This window comes from Pollachius pollachius (assembly GCF_949987615.1).
Source record: "Pollachius pollachius genome assembly, chromosome: 12".
Lineage (NCBI taxonomy): Eukaryota > Metazoa > Chordata > Actinopteri > Gadiformes > Gadidae > Pollachius > Pollachius pollachius.
This window is the reverse complement of record NC_136945.1, coordinates 5,331,094-5,345,807: the sequence shown is the minus strand read 5'-3', so window position 1 is coordinate 5,345,807 and position 14,714 is coordinate 5,331,094.

Sequence of the window (14,714 nt, the reverse complement as noted above, 5' to 3'; positions counted from 1 at the left end):
GATCGAAAGCATTGAAAATTGAGGACTTAAATTCCAGTATTGTTTTATAATGTAGACTATAATAATTAATAGCAATCTCACCAAAAAGTTTACACTGAAGTACATAGTGACGTGTAATGGATGGTATTTATAAGAGCCCTATCTATTTCGAAGTACCGACTGTGACTTTGACTGGCAGGGATCTGATGAGTAAGTGTTTGGTGTCTTGTCTTCTTGATGTGTCAACAGGGAACTTTGCTATTGTGTGTGGCCACAGAGGATGCAACTCAAGAAGCGATTATTTCAGGAGCCGTGCATGTATTAAACATGCTCCTATAAATAAATCCCATAATATTTATAGAGAGAAACGTCTCTCAATAGAAAATGGCCGACTGCGCTCCGTCCACAAGATAAGGTACGGCCACGCAGCTCATTCTGGGTTCTTCGTCAATCCATCGCTTTAAGACATCCCATAGAATAAGGGTTGTGTTTTTCAAATAACACGGTGCCTTGTCAAAGCTTGAACCTTACTAGTTTCATAAAGCCTAACGACGGCCACAATTGGAACCATGGACGAAGCACGTTGCCCCCCCCACCCCCCTGTAACGGGCAGCGTGCCTCATCGGTGAGGGGCCTTGTTGCTTTGGATCGAGGGGGACTATCGATTATAATGCACAGAATGTGAGAACTGAGCCTCTCACGCTGTGGCCCCACCAGAGCTGACCTTCAGTACAAGGGGAGAGGTTGGTGCCTGGAATGAGAGCAGGGGCAGGGTAGTAGAGGGAGAGAGGGAGAGGGACAGAGTTATTATGGTTTCTCAGAATAGACAAAAGCCAGAGTCCAGCATTCTTGATGGCTAGATAGACCGTTCACAAACTCTTTTGTCAAACACGCTAAAGTGCCACTTCGTGTGCGTTGGAGAATGTCATCAGTATGTCAAAGCACGTGAAAAGGACCGAGAGTAAATTACTCTTCCAGAATCGTCTTTCCTTCTCCTCCTAATGGTTCGACCACCATTTTGTGACTGGCGACCCCGCCAAGGTGCCTTGATGAATATATTGAATTCCCCGGCGAACCAAACCAAACCACGACTGTTTGAAGAGACGCCAGGGAGCCATGTCTGTGTCTGTGGTCTACCGGGTGCCTGGGCGGCATGGAGGTGTTGCCTTGATGGCTGAAGCTTTCCCGGGGCATCAGTGAGATAGAGAGGGCTATCCGTGCTATTCTGGGACAAGGGGCTCTTCACAGCAGGCGCAGGAGCCTGCTTTATGTACTATGTCACTCGCTGCACTGTTAAGGCCGGCATGCTGATAACACATGAGGAGAGAGAGGGCTCCAAAAGTCCCCAGAGCTGCGGGCTTTAAATAAGTTCTCACGAACACACACAAACACACACACACACACACACACACACACACACACACACACACACACCGATCATACATGTAGAGATACATGTACGCTACATACGCACACACACACACACACACACACACGCACACACACACACACAGATACACACACCCATGCTCACACTCAGTGACACACACACACACGTTCACACTAACATACACATTGACGAACATACAATCAAACAAACACGCTCACACTTACAGACACACATTTATTCACAGCCTCACACACACTCAAACACACTCACACACACACATTCCCAGAAGCGCGCATGACAAACATGCACGTGTACACGAGTGTTCAAGCTGACACACGTGCACACGCACACTCATACATGGACGTGGTGTGTGTCCTGGTGTGTGTGTGTGTGTGTGTGTGTGTGTGTGTGTGTGTGTGTGTGTGTGTGTGTGTGTGTGTGTGTGTGTGCTAGCAGGGTCTCCCGGCACATCTCTCTGCAGGGCTACACCGCTCCTCTCCCAGGGCGACAGCTGAGTGTGTGGCCCCACCGGCTCTGCTTACGTCCCCGCGCTCGCCCTCAAAATCATTTAGTGACCCACCACGTTCTTCATCTTCTTCTTCAAATGTTCTCTCTGCGTCCCCCCCCCCCGCTCTCCACGAGCCACCCCGACCACGATCCCTGTTCTGGTTCTCTAAGGGCTGAGCAAGGGCGGCCTCCTGCTGACACGTGTCTGTAGCTTCACCTGTGGCGCCTGCAGGGACGGAGCGCTCCAAAGGGCCAGGCCCGCCGGCGCGGGGGTGAGGGGGGAGAGAGAGGGAGAGAGAGGGAGAGAGAGGGAGAGGAGCCGGTACGATCTGGGAGGTGGTCGGGCAGTTGTTTTAGATGTTCATGCCGGGGATGCCAGCGGACCTAGATGAATAGATACGGACAGATCGGGATTCATGGCTGCAGTCATATTCACAAGCATTGAGCACAGTCTATAGCTATCTAACTTGATCTATCTGTGTGCAGGTCTGGCCGTCTTTTCTGTTGATATATCCACCCGTGTATTTATTAATCGATCTGTCTGCCTTCCTGTCTGTCCGTACTTCTTTCACTCCATCTCTTTAGCTGTTGGTCTGTCTGTCTATCGTCTTACCTATCTATCTATCGATCTGTTTGTGCGCCTGTCCATCCGTCTTTAATATCTCTCTAGCTATCTCTATAGTCTATCTGTCTGTCTGTCTGTCTGTCTGTCTGTCTCTCTCTCTCTCTCTCTCTCTCTCTCTCTCTCTCTGTCTCTCTATCTATCTATCTATTACACAAAGTAATTATATATTAAAAAAAAAAAAAAATGCTTTTTAATCAAATAAGGCTGTTTAATTTAGCAGGGCAATTTTATAGTTTACTTTTCCTTTAGACACTGAATACAATAAATGTGAACTAATTAGAAATCACAAGTTAAAAAGTATTCAAAATTGTCTTTCTTTAGAAAAAAATATTAATCTTCTATATTTAAATATAGAAAGGTTTAATGACATTCAAATATAACTAACATGAAATTTGGATTCTGCTTTTATTTTGATATCTTACATTTAATGAACTTAGTTGCTTCATAAATAAAAATGTAAATCTACTTGTTGTTTTGACTTTTACATGCCCTTTTATTATTGATGGAAATGGCAATTACATTTGCAATATAAATATCAACAGTGATATGGCTGCAATTTAGATCTTTACATAATATATCTATAATATAGATCTTTATTATGTATATGGCAATGCAATAAGCTCGATTCACCATACAAAATAAAATATATTTAAAAATGTCTTACTTTGGAAAAGTATTGCTTTTAACCATTACCATGAACCTTATTTAATTGTCATTGATAGATAGTTAAAACATTTTGCATTGATTGCAAATTATTGTTCAAATTTTCTTGCATTTGTCTTTGTCTGACTTTTACTCATTAACTTTAACCATTTTTATAATTTATATTTTGCAGATAGAAATTAATAAGGAAACAATAGTTACATTGATTTCCAGTTATAAATAATATTGACTTTATATTTATATGTGCAGCAGTACTTTATTTGTAATTGCAGTTTCTCAATTACATTCAATTTTAAAAAGCTTTTTAATTGTACTTTACGTTGAGACAGCTCAAAATTGATATAGTACATTCGGTTTTATAACATGTTCTTAAAATGTAATTACTTTATAGTCCTTACTTTTGTCCCTCACTCTGAACTAGTGAGTTCCCCTACAGGCAATGTAATGTAAACTATAAAGGCCTGTATATTACAATTTCTACCCAGATATTTCAGTTCAGCAGTATATATCGTGGTGGTATTGGCTATAGCAGTGCTGCAGTATATTGTTGTATTATATATAGTAGTATACTGCAGTGGTATGGTTGGAGTATATACCATAGTAGCATATACTCTAGAACATATTTTATTAATATATGCTATAGTAGTATATACTGCAGTTGTATATTTTGTAGCAATATTTAAAGTAGTTTACTGCAGTTGTACTGTAGTAGTATATATTGTAGTAGTATATACTTTAGTAGTAGGAGTATATATTGTGGCAGTATATAAAGTTGTATGCTGCAGTAGTTTCCTAGGAATATATATTGTAGTAGTATCTACTATAGTAGTTGTAGTATATATTCTAGCAGTATATAAAGTTGTATACTGCAGTAGTGCTGTAGTAGTATGTATTCTAGTAGTATATACTATAGTAGTACATTGCAGTGGTTTATATTTGTAATATATTGGACACTAATGCAGTAACAGGGGCAGTGAGGCAGCCTGTGGAGCAACGCATTCATCACCAGTGAATATTGGAGTCAGCGACCCACTGCCTCCCCACAAAACCTTACAGCAACTGGGCCGGCACAGGTCTTTAACCCCCCCTCTCCAATTCATCAGGGTGGAGACAGGCGGGCGCGTGGCACCAACACACCACAAAGCCCCGATCACTCCCGTCAAGATCTCACCCCCGCCCCCCGCCCCCTGCGCTACACGTAGCGAGCTACACCCACACGCGAGTGGACTTAATCAGTCTCTTAGCGGCTCGCTTTGGGGACGGGATACCTCCGCTATTATGCACTTGGCCCCAAACAATGTCCCATCTCTCATTGTGCTAACTTTGGTGGTGGTGGTGGTGGTGGTGGTGGTGGTGGTGGTGTGGTGGGCCCAAGCCTGAGCAATGCACGGCAGCACGGCAGCTCAGCTGTCCTTCTATTCCTGGAGCTTCGGCGCATAACTGGGCCCCGCCGGCCCAGCAGAGACAATGGGCATGCTGCCTTATCCAAACACCACCGCCCCTACAACCCACCCACCCCCCCAGACAATCTGACGGACTCCAGGATCCCACTCTGCGCCCCCCACCCCCCTCCCCGTTAAGCTCCGGCCCCCCCTCCCGGCTCTCAGTGCGGGAGACAGCGGGTCACGCAGGCACCACCAACACCCCTTTAGATCCATGGAGAAGGTTATTCCAGTTATGTAAAAAGGAATGGACGCCAGCTACAGAGAGAGGCTTGATGGTGGCGTGTTTCGTGATTTTATGTAACTGGGGACAGATCTTTGGCATCTTTTTTACATTTTATTTGTGTATTCTGGCGGGGTTGGGGTGGGCGTTGGGGTTCACAGCCCCAGCTGTACAGCATTGTCAGCATGTTTCTCTACGTGTGGACGTGCTCGTGCCGTTATGTAGCGTTGAGGCTGGGAGGAATCGGTGGTGCTGTAAGGATTTGGTTTCTCTGTGTGTGTGTGTGTGTGTGTGTGTGTGTGTGTGTGTGTGTGTGTGTGTGTGTGTGTGTGTGTGTGTGTGTGTGTGTGTGTGTGTGTTTGTGTGTGTGTGTGTGTGTGTGTAACGTGAATAAGCCCTAAAAAGAAAAAGACAGGGAAGCCTATCCATCTTTTGACAGTAACGTAGTGAGAAACAGCCATGGCACCCCAACTGTCAAAGTGGACATACCCCACACCTAATTTGAATTCCATCCCCCTTGCGTCTTTCAAAAGGGGGTCTGGAGATACAGGTAGCTGCAAGGGGTCTCTGAGCAGAGGACTGTAGACCCAGTGACAGGCCCCACGCTGGGCCTGGGAGACATGTTGCATTGGGCACAGCTCGCACAAGCTCCAGTTCATCCTGCTCTGCTTCATTCTTCTTCTGCTTGTCATATGCTTGTGCCTATACATTTTACACACACACACACACACACACACACACACACACACACACACACACACACACCAATGCAGCCTATCCATTCCATGCACATATAGGCATGCATTGAGACAATCATATAAGCTGGCAAAGCCAACTAGTTCATGTGCAGACACACAAATATTCAAGTCTGTGCGACACACATGCATGAGCACGTACACACACACACACACACACACACACACACACACACACACACACACACACACACACACACACCACCTCAAACACATAGGACAACAACACCACCTGTCTGCCTAAAGCAACTGCTCAAATGCAATCACACAAGTTGCCAACTGGCTTTGTATATACTTACTACTAAACACACACATACATACACACACACACACACACACAGGCACACACAGGAATTTAAATAATTTGCCATATTAGGTTTACAGCAACCATAGTGACCAGGCCCGTGCAGGGATCTTTTGGAGGGCTTAATCAAGGATGTAGGGGGGGCATTTTTTCATCCAAGACCACTTCAATGCGTCTGAATGATTTGTGTTTGATTTGGCTCTCAAATCAGATTTTGGCACTTTGGATTATTTTCCGCCAACAATACTCCATTATAGCCTGCAGAGTAACTGATATCCAAATATTTTCAACAGTTTTCCCCGTAGGAGGAAAACTAAAAGCCAAAAGTGGGGGAGAAAAGGAGAAAAGAAAATGATTTTAACTGAATTTATGTGTTTCTACTGGTTACTATGTGATTGAAGAAACAGCTAAAAAAACACATTTATTAACTCTTCCCCTCATCTAAAACACAATTGTTTTCTCCATCTACCATTGGAATATAAAGAGCAGATCTGTGTGTTGTGCATTGCAGTATTGTGTCAAGTAGTAAATTAAAAGTGTGCGTTCAATTGTTTCCATAAGTCAGTTCAATTCAGTTCTGAATCCCTCCAAGACTGGACCAGAGCCAATCATGGCCAGGAAAATCTGAAAAACATTCGCCTCTGGAACAACATAGGGTTTGTACATGAGAGGCATATCTTTTCCCTCAATCATGTTCCTGGATGTTCCCATAAATGGATGTATTTCTGCTGGAAGGCAATTTAACTTACAAGAAGCAAAAAACAACAACATTAAAATTAATGATACATTTTCTTTAATCAGATATTCTCATATCTGGTCCTCTGATATGTTTTATCGGTATGTAGAACTAGTGCAGTTCCCGACAATCAAAACCTCCTATTCCTGAATTCTTTGTGTGGGATTACAGGACTATCTTATCGTGTTACCCAGAGCCAGTGACTGGTAAAGCACACACCTAAAAGGGGACTCAAGGTAAAAGTGCATCTATTTCCGACGACAAACCTACATTTAGCGAGCTTGAACGTTTTAAACCGTGGTCAATAGGCCAGAAGCTGATAAGAAACTCGTTCATCAAAACGTATTAACGAGATCGAATACAGTCTCCTCAACGTGAAACGCATTCATGAAGGCATCTGAAACATGTCAACTCTGGACTGCAGCGATCCCAAGAGGAGCGGACTTGGTGAAAAGGCAATCTCCCGTCTTAATGGAGAGGATGACCGGGGAGCCAGGCAGCGGCTCCACCCTCCTCCGCCCTAGAGAAGAGGTGCAGCTGGGTACACCGGAGAGCCATGCAGGGCCTCTGCTGGCTCCATCTAAAAGACCCAGCATTTGCGATGCCGTCCAAACAGCTGAGCGGCACAGCTGCCGGCCTTACTAAGGCTATTTTTGACCACATCGGTCGCTTACTATGTGACAATCATGGAAAAGATTACCACACCATTAATGAAGCGAGGCGGCCCGCGGTGGAAGAACTCAGCTCAGGAAAACCTGCAGGGTGGAATAAGGTTGTACGCCGTTGACCCAGCAATGGAGGGCATCATTGACCGAGATAGATGGCCACACCTTTGTGTCGTAGTAGCAGAGATGCCCTCAGAGCATGACAGAGGGAACTTTTCACAAAAACAATCAAAGCATCATAACATTAGTTTAAACCTGAATTAACAATGTTTATATTGACATCTTTTGCATGTTCACAGATCATAAAGTTTATGAACTGTCTATTTATAGCTCACGGGAGGTGGAAAAATAATTAATACCAACAAGCAACCTGTTATTGGGTGGAGAATAGCCCTTGACCGAGGGTGTATGGCGCTGGGGAGCATCACCTGGAGGAAGAACAGATACCCACCGTAGCGCTGGAGGTCTCACTGGCGTTTGGTTGTTTTTTTGTTCTACTGTTTCTCTGACCAGCTGTGCAGATGATCCTTCCACTCCTGGCCTCCAGGAGCCCCGGGACAGCAGTCCGGACAACATAGAGGCATAGAATGAGAAGAGAAGCAGATGGATGTGATCTCTATCGCCCCCCACCCCCCAGAGGTAGGAGGTTATTGTTGTGACTAGTGTTTAAGACAAACGCTCAATTCGAGCTTTGTAAGTTTATACCTGCTGAGACCAGCCAAGAGAAGCGGAATCCACCGTCTGAGAGTCCTGTCTTCCCGAGGGAGGTTCCCAGGACTAGGATGGTCCTTTGGAGAATTAAGCTTTGCAGATCACTGTAGTCAGAGCTAGTTGTTTATTAAGTTAATCACTTGCTTAACTCCATTCATTTACCCCGTTTTTCTAACCTAATAGTATTAATACAACCTCTATAATGAATCTTATTGTGTAGAGAGTTCGCACATTTTAATGAACGAACAAGGACTTTGGCAAACCTGTTTTGAAAGGTACAAATATAAAAATATTTGTAATGTGTGGCCAGCAGAGGGCATCCTGTCTGTCTTTCTAAAGGCCTATTCATGACTCATACACGTTCGTGTAATATACAACAACAATGGGAGTTAAATTACATGATTATAAGTGCATCGCATCACAAGTAATGTTCTTATTAACTCGATGGCCTATGGGAGATCCTTGAACCACCCCCAGCAAGCCAATGAGCTCAATGCGTTTCCTCATGAAGCGGAGTGGTGCGTGGGGGCCAGGAGGCAGGCGAAGAAAATTCTGAGGGGTCCCACTCATTTACCCTCCCCCCACCCCTCCAGCTCGCTGGGAGGTATGGATCAAGTCGGCATCCAGCCCGTATCCAGCGAAGTGCTACTTCCCGGCAGCGAGCCAGAAAGCGAGACAGCTGTCGCAATGTGCGTCTCAATTCTCTGTCTCACACTACATTTAGCATTAAATACTACGAGTGTGTTAGTGGTCTCCTGTTGTCTCCCAAATGGCAGTTGCAGAATAGTGTGAACAGGGGAAGATGTCTCACATCAGAGTTTCCTCTAGGCCTCTACCTGTGAGGAGGAAGTACCATCAGCATCCGGGACACACGTCAAAAGAGCTGATTAATTGTTTAGGAATTTGTGTGAAGCGATCTAGTTACACTGTCTCTATACGACTATTATATGTTGTATTGGATATCACTCGTTTGTCAATATGATGGAAACTTTATGAAAAATGCTGCATTAAATTGGTTGGAAGAGTCTACATGCCACTGATACTGAGCAATGCTGCCCCCTATCGTCACAGAGTTGGCATCACAGGTCACACCCTTCACATTATTATTCTAGTTTTTTCTTGGACTTAACCGTCCAAACCCTAAGCTTTACTTTAATAAACGAGTACAACGAAAACTGGGACTACTCTTAACTATGTCATACTTTACTTTCATTTTCGGCGGACTATTTTAAAAGCATCATGGGGAAATTACAAGTTAACAATTCCTCAAAAGCGACTCGAGCCATTAACGTCAATGACTCCATTACATGCCATTACATGACATCACATCTACTTTCATCTCAATAATGACATGGTTACCCTACAGTATGTAGCAATCTTTTTAGCCACATGCATTAATTATGTGTCCTACTGCTCAGCATCTATTCCATTATCACATAGGGGGGCTGACTTGAGGTCGCACCATGTTGAAATCAATCTAAATTTACGGCAACTTTTTGAGCATTTGAAGAAATACGCTGTCATCCAATTGCATGACAACGTTATATTTACTTAATCTGTGCTATTTCCATCTTTGCTGCCATTGTGGCCTGTTCTAACCATATAAATATTTAAACAATGCATCAATATGTCGATATATTTATTTATAAACATCTAATATTTAGTTCACACATTTATTAGGCCTATACCATATGATCTGCTTCTATAATAATATATATATAACATATCCATAATTGTTAGGTAAACTTTTATTTGTAGGGTCGTCTATTCATATAACCGTTTTTCAACCAATTTTAGTGCCCTCGCCATTCTTCCTTTTTCTTTATCAACTATGTGCCTCATTGGTACAGTCTGACCAGGAGAGGGCGCCAGGTCGCCATCTAGTCAGTTTTTGCTGTAATGTTGGTCACGTCTGTGCAATAAAACAAAGTTGTTCATAATTGACAAACTCAAACCACATGCCTCAAACCTAATACATCCGTGACTAAAACAGGTAATATTTGTATTTAACCGTTACACATTACATATTTGGACGAATGTGGACGGACCTGAAAAATATACTTTTTGGTCTGATCCTCAGGTCTCAAAGTAAAGGTAGTTAAAATACAAAAACGGAAACAACTGAGTATTTAAATAGGAGTTTCTCCCTGACAGGAAAAGGGCTATCAGAAAGGAAATGGAAGCGTGTCTCACACACACACACACACACACACACACACACACACACACACACACACACACACACACACACACACACACACACACACACAGACACACACACATACACAGAAGGCTCCGCCTACAGCCCTTGGCTGGCCATCCTGTAGCGTGTAGCTGAGAACAGTTTGAGGCAGGAACCCCCCCCTCCCATCTGCATGAGCCATGGCTGCCTGCTTGTATTTTGGTAATCGTCATCCTCCCTGACCTGCTGGCCCGATCCTGGCGCCAGAAGTCTCCGAGCCCCCCCCCCCCCGCTCCCTCAGACCCCGCGGATAATTTAAACCAGCTGTTGCAAGGTGCCTCATTTGGTCCCACCCACCACACACACTCACACTTGCCTTCTCCGGAGCCCCCCCGGGGTCGTCCATGGAAAACACCAGTAGGCCCCCCTGGGCTCTGGAAGCATTGCATGGGGTCCCTCTCTGGTCTTGGCTAACTGAATCCAAATCCCATTCCTTCACTGTAACAGACCTCCCGTAAAGTGTTGTTGTGTGACTGTGTGTGCATGTGTGTATGTCTGTCTGTGTGCAGGTGTGCGTGTTTGTGAGAGAGAGAGTGTGTGTGTGTATGTTTGTGTGTGTGTGTGTGTGTGTGTGTGTGTGTGTGTGTGTGTGTGTGTGTGTTTGTGTGGATGGACTGCTGCTGTATATTCAAACATACATTACTGTGAGTGTGCCGTCAGTGTCATGGGGTTTATGGTTGTTGTTGTTGTCATTGTGCTCAGTACAGTTACACTAATAGTGAGAGTGACCCACATTCCCCAAACCATTCACCCCTGATCGTATGGAATGTGTGTCGCTAATATGGAATCACAGAGCACACTGATTCGATTTATTATTTTTCCCTCTGCGTGTTGTTTGTGAGCCTCTCTCTATCTCCGGCTCCTCGATTGGAGTCACATGAAGAGCATGATGAGTGCCCTCGGTGATCCAGAGATACTGGGGAGGGCATTCAGATACGCCATTGGTGGAAGGGGTGAGAGAACCAGAGAGAGGGAGAGAGAGAGATAGACAGAGAAAAAGAGAGAGAGTGCGCAAGAGAGATAGAGCGAGAGAGAGAGAGAGAAAGTCCTCAATGTGCCATGAATAACTTTCCCCCTGAAAGAAATTTCTGGAGCAGAGGACAGGAAGTGTTTGAGTGTGTGAGTGTGTTCGTGCGTGTGAGTGAGTGCTTGTGCATGTGTCCGCATGTGTGTGCGTGCGTGTGTGTGTGTGTGCATCAGTATGTGCACCTTCATCCATTTGAATGGGCTTTTCCTATGATATACACGATTTTGTCTGGCATGGCAGCACTCTGTGCGAGAGGTGCCTCTCAGTCTAAGGCCTGACCGCAGTGGGACCCAGCTCCAAGGATCTGGGGAGCCCAACGCGTTTGATCCCCTCTCCCCCAAACCCAACCTCACTGCTGAGTAATGGCCCAAGGGTGGATTGTTGGGGGTTCTGCGGGTGTGAGTTTGTGTGTCTCTGTTAGTATGTGTGTGTGTGTGTGTGTGTGTGTGTGTGTGTGTGTGTATATATGCATAACAAAGAAAGAACAGTCCCGCAGACGGAAATAAATAAAGAAAGACGGAAAACAGACAGAGAGAAAGACAGACTGTCGGAAAAAAATATTGTGAGAATGAAACAACGAATTAACAACAAAAGCAAACATCTGGATCAGAATCTTTCGTGGATGGGAAGGTGGGGGGTTGGTGGTTGGGGGCAGTTAGTTTGTTGCTGGGCAAAGTCTGGCTTCTATGGGAAGAGTACTGGTTTGCAGCAAGGGTCTGGGGCAGGATGGAGGGGGCGTGAGACTGGTACAAAGGCTCGTTCTGCTGGAGAACTATGGAGGAAAAAAAATAGTTCATGCTGCTTTGGGATTTCCTGCCTTTGCCCTGACTGCCCCCCTCCCCCTCTGATCGGGCCCGGCCCATACGTGGCTCTTTAGTTGACAATAGTTTCCAGAGCAGAGACGTATAGCAACAGTCCGGGCTTCATTTCAAATAGAACCTTAAAAGAACTGCAAGTGTAGTGCAGTCTCCAGACCTTGAGGTTCTGAGCTAGGCCTTTTGCCGGGCCGTTTTGCATACTTCCATTACTCCACCACCCTCGAACCTCCACCCTCCACTTTTGAGCTCATGAATAGTTTAGAACGGATCGCCACATCAACACTTGTCTCCTCCACTCTCGGTTGTGCTGTGCCTCTTGGCATTCCCTGCTTTTAGCTTAGGATGGCGATATCTGATATGTGATCAACTACAGCTGGAATACACATCAGCCCCCCTCCCATCCCCCAACCCCCCTGTCGCCTGTGAACACACATGCACGGAGGCCCGTGACCTCTGCACACACAAACACAACTCATTCGCCACTGGCGTTAGAGTGCAAGGGAAAGGAGTGGGGGGACAGGTGCCTTCCCATTTGTCGCCCCCGCAGACGTGTCGCCTGGGTGTCAAAGTGGAGGTGGTTGGTGGGTGGGAGGATGGGGAGGGCGGAGAGGGCGGGGGGGGCTCTGTGCCAGTATTGTGGGATGAAGGAGACGGCATAATGTAGTACAAACCACCACCCCAACCCCCACCCTAGCAGCCCTTCTCTGCGGGGGGCTTTGATCTTAGGTGTGAGTGTCACAGCTCGAGGGACATGTGTTGTTCATTAGCGGCGTGGTGAGAGTGCCGGAGGACTAGCCGGTGGACCCCCCACCCCCAAACACCTCTCTGTCGCCTCTTGTTTGGGACACAGTGGTGTGGAAGTGGCTGTGAAGATAAAGCTCAGCCGTATTATTGCACTTCCCGCCCTCTGAGGCCGCTCAGCCGTGTTACAGGCGTGCAGGCATTGGGTCTTCGGCCACGGTGTGGTCTGACACAAAAGTCACCTCCTCTACCTTAACTCACCTTTGTGTTTGTGTGTGTGTCTGTGTGTGTGTGCCTGTGTGTGTGTGTGTGTGTGTGTTTTGTCCACGTTGACTGCATTCAATGTAGAACAGTGGCTGTGTGTTTTTGTGTGTTTTGGTGTGTGGGGTGGGAAGTGTGTGTGTGTGTGTGTGTGTGTGTGTGTGTGTGTGTGTGTGTGTGTGTGTGTGTGTGTGTGTGTGTGTGTGTGTGTGTGTGTGTGTGTGTGTGTGTGTGTGTGTTGGGGTGTGTGTGTGTGTGTGTGTGTGTGTCGATGCCGACCCGATAAGGGAAGGAAGTCCAATAGACGGGTTTCATTGAGGAGAGCCGCTGCCAACATGGCCTATCCTGCTTGAGGAGGGGGGGGAAATGGAGACCAGATGTCTGAGATCCAGCATGAACATGTCATAGCCCTGAGACCCTGTACGCTCCTCCTCGGCTCGGTGTATTGGTGGAAGCCGGGCTGTTCTGCGTGCTGTCATCGGGAACATGCATCGGGCCCCTCTACCACCTTGCCTCTCCTCTGATGGATGGACGGCGTCTCCAGAACCGTTCCCGGAGAGAATCATGGAAATCCGCTCTTCTAGAATCAAAGCAGTCCCAGCGGTTCTCTGTGCTGCCTTTCTACTGCTGTTCTTTAGGTTTCATGCCTCGCCACATTCCTCACATTTCAGGCTAACTTCCCATATCCTTGGGCCTCGGATGGCAGATCTCTCAGCGCTCTCTCAGAGTTCTTTCTCTTGTTGGGGAAAATAACAAGCAACGGAGTAATGACTTAACAAGCAACAGGATAATAGCTTCAGCATGTGCAGGGTGGTGTTTGTCTATCTGCGTGCATGTGTGTGTGTGTGTCAGTGTTCGCATGCGTGCTTGTGTGTGTTCGCATGTGTGTGTGCGTGCGTGCGTGTGTGTGTGTGTGTGTGTGTGTGTGTGTGTGTGTGCTTGCACGTGCACGCTTGTGCGTGCTTGGCCGTTGTGTGTTTGAGTGTGCGTGTGTGTGCGTGTGCCTCTCCCTGGGTCCATTGTTTGCACAACACAGGCGGTGAAAAAGCCCCTGCGCATTGGGAGCACTGCAGGAGAAGCTCCAGGGCTGATGAATACACCGCACCCTGCCAGGGACTGTCAGGGGCCTTGACCGTGTTTAACGGAGGGCCGCCGGACCCCCTGGTCCGGCACGGCTACGTGGATGATCTGGGAGGGGGGCGGGGGGAGGGGAATCACTAAGGGTACTTTCCAGCATAAACGGCTGCTGCCTCGGACTCCCACACTTAGAAGACACAACTTGCTTTTCAGACATGCTATGTTGCAGTGGTGTGTTTGATGCATGAGAGTTCTTGTGTGTCTATGTGTGTGTGTGTGTGTGTGTGTGTGTGTGTGTGTGTGTGTGAGAGTATGTTAGTATGTGTGTGTGTGTGTGTGTGTGTGTGTGTGTGTGTGTGTGTGTGTGTGTGTGTGTGTGAAGAGTGTGGGCGGGTGAATGAATGAGTCAATATGACAGCTGTTACAGCATACTGTAAGAGTGAGTGTGTGAGTATGGTGGGATTGTTAGTGTTTGAGTGAGTTGGACTGTCTCCCTCTCCGTCGTCGGGTGTTTTGAGGCGCCGCATCTGCTCCTGGATCAGCGTCTC